This window comes from Vulpes lagopus, chromosome 23 (genome assembly GCF_018345385.1).
Source record: "Vulpes lagopus strain Blue_001 chromosome 23, ASM1834538v1, whole genome shotgun sequence".
NCBI classification, from domain to species: domain Eukaryota; kingdom Metazoa; phylum Chordata; class Mammalia; order Carnivora; family Canidae; genus Vulpes; species Vulpes lagopus.
In genome coordinates this window covers 19,605,372-19,608,635 of record NC_054846.1, presented here as the reverse complement: position 1 = coordinate 19,608,635, position 3,264 = coordinate 19,605,372, and the positions used below count along the sequence as shown (strand labels likewise).

Genomic DNA, 3,264 nt, shown 5'->3' with positions numbered 1-3,264 from the left:
CACCTATTAGTTACTAAAACCTGCTATGGAAACTGTTGGCCAATCCAATTCCATATTCATATCTATCATTATCAGCATCAACATAATACAATCACCCACATATCCACAATGTTGTTTGGTGTTTTATAAAATAAGCTAGGCATGATACCTTCTCTTATGAACATGAAACACTGAAACACATAGTTTTTTTTTTTTTTTTTAGAGGAACAGGACTATAGATATGTGGACAAAGAGTTAGATGGCAAGAGTTCTAACTTGGTATTTTATACCAACATTTGCCTATTTTGAGCCTAATAGCCTCAAGAGAACAAGAAGACAGGCCCCAGACTGGGAGAAAATGTTTGCAAAAAGACATATCTAATAAAGGACTTTTCCAAAATATACAGAGGACTCTTAAAACTCAACAATAAAAAAGGACAATCTGATTTTAAAATGGGCAAAAGATCAGAAGATATACAGATGGCAAATAAGCATATAAAAAGATGCTCCACATCATATGTACATAGGGATTTGCAAATTAAAACTGCAATGAAATTCCACAAGATATCTATGAGAATAGCCAAATCCAAAACCCTGGCAACAGCAAATGCTGGTGTGGGTGTGGAGCAACAGGAACAGTCAGACATAGCTGATAGGCATGCAAAATGGTGCAGCCACTTTGGAATACAGCTTGACAGTTTCTTACAAAATTAAACACATTCTCGGCATACAATTCAGCAAATGCTCTTCTCGGTATTTATCCAAGGGAGCTAAAAACTTTGGTCCACACTAAAACCTATACATGGATGTTTATAGTGGCTCTATTCATAACTGCCAAAAATTTATAAGCAAACTAGAGGTCCTTTAGTAAGAGAATGAACAAATTGTGGTACATCTAGAAAATGGAATATTATCCAACACTAAAAAATGAGTTATCAAACCGTAAAAAGACATGAAGAAAACTTAAATGTACACTTCCAAGTGAAAGAAGCTAATCTAAAAGGGCTATGTACTATATGATTCCAGCTTTTTGGTATTCTGGAAAAGGCAAAACCATGTAGACATTAAAAAGATCAGTGGTTGCCAGGGGTTAGTGGGGAGAGAGGGATGAATAGAGCACAGAGGGTTTTTACAGCAGTGACAATACTTGGCATGACACAGTTATGGGGGATACATGTCATTAGAAGTTTCTCAAAACCTATAGAATGTGCAACACCAAGAGTGAACCCTAACATAAACTATAGACTGGGTTGGGTGATAATGATGTGTCAATATAGATTTACCAATTTTAACATCTTAGCTAAACTAAGCTGTGTAAGCTAAACTAAATCTTGTCAGCTTTCATTTATGACTTTAGGGATCCTTAATAAATGAATGTTTGTGTTCAGGGTTTTTTTAAACTTAAATATTTTATTTATTTATTCATGAGAGACACAGGGAGAGAGAGGCAGAGGGAGAAGCAGGCTCCCTGCCAGGAGCCCAATGTGGGACTCGATCTAAGGACCTCAGGATCACGCCCTGAGGCCAAAGGCAGATGCTCAACCACTGAGCCAACCACTGAGGCAGATGCTCAACCACTGAGTGTTCAGGGTTCTGAAGCACTAGAAGTTGTCTTGGTGGACTGACATTCAGAAAAAGTCTTGCACATGTTTTCTTTGTATAATAAAAAAAATGCTAGACAGAGTCTCAGCCTCGCTGCTGCCGCCCAGAGACTGCTGAGCGCCCGTCCGTCCGCCGCCACCCACTCCGGACACAGAGCATCTGGTCATGGATAAAAATGAGCTGGTGCAGAAGGCCAAGCAGGATGAGCGATGTGATGACATGCCAGCCTGCATGAAGTCCGTAACTGAGCAAGGAGCTGAATTATCCAATGAGGAGAGGAATCTTCTCTCAGTTGCTTATAAAAATGTTGTAGGAGCCCATAGGTCATCTTGGAGGGTCGTCTCAGGCATTGAGCAAAAGACGGAAGGTGCTGAGAAAAAACAGCAGATGGCTCGAGAATACAGAGAGAAAATTGAGACGGAGCTAAGAGATATCTGCAATGATGTACCTGTCTCTTTTGGAAAAGTTTTTGATCCCCAATGCTTCACAAGCAGAGAGCAAAGTCTTCTATTTGAAAATGAAAGGAGGCTACTACCGTTACTTGGCCCAAGTTGCTGCTGGTGATGACAAGAAAGGGATTGTGGATCAGTCACAACAAGCATACCAAGAAGCTTTGGAAATCAGCAGAAAGGAAATGCAACCAACACATCCTATCAGATTGGGTCTGGCCCTTAACTTCTCTGTGTTCTATTACGAAATTCTGAACTCCCCGGAGAAAGCCTGCTCTCTTGCAAAGACAGCTTTTGATGAAGCCATTGCTGAACTTGATACATTAAGTGAAGAGTCATACAAAGACAGCAGCTAATACTGCAATTACTGAGAGACAACTTGACATTGTGGACATCGGACACCCAAGGAGACGAAGCTGAAGCAGGAGAAGGAGGGGAAAATTAACCGGCCTTCCAACTTTTGTCTGCCTCATTCTAAAATTTACACAGTAGACAATTTGTCATTCATGCTGTCCCACAAATAGTTTTTTTTTGTTTATGACTTATGACAGGTTTATGTTACTTCTATTTGAATTTCTATATTTCCCATGTGGTTTTTATGTTGAATATTAGGGGAGTAGAGCCAGTTAACATTTAGGGAGTTATCTGTTTTCATCTTGAGGTGGCCAATATGGGGATGTGGAATTTTTATAGTTATAAATGTTTGGCATAGTACTTTTGGTACATTGTGGCTTCACGAGGGCCAGTGTTAAAACTGCTTCCATGTCTGTAGTTATTGTGGATACTTTAAGGTTTAGTGCACTTACAAGGCTGTAGTAGAAATGGGTATCCCGTAGATGCTACATGTGAACCACAAGTATCTGTGGAATACTCATTCTCAATGTGCACACCTTTGACTACAGTTGCGGAAGTGTTCCTTTAGTTGTGACCCAATTTACTCTGGATAAGGGCAGAAACGGTTCACATTCCATTATTTGTAAAGTTACCTGCTGTTTGCTTTCATTATTTTTGCTACACTCCTTTTATTTGTATTTAAATGTTTTATTAGACAACCGAAGAACAAATGTACAAGTAAAGATGCAGTAAAAATGAATTGCTTGATATCCATTACTTTATGTATATCAAGCATAGCAGCAAAACAAAAATCCCATGTATTTAACTTTTTTTTTTTTTTAGGGTTTTTTTGTTTGTTTTGGTTTGGTTTTTTGCTTTTGTGATTTTTTTTTTTGATACT

The 3,264-nt window shown here is 38.8% G+C and overlaps 1 pseudogene; it reads left to right on the top strand.

Annotated features, from left to right (window-relative positions):
* The first annotated feature begins 1,521 nt into the window (after window positions 1-1,521).
* Window positions 1,522-2,716, top strand: LOC121481325 (annotated as a pseudogene).
* Window positions 2,717-3,264: the final 548 nt, after the last annotated feature.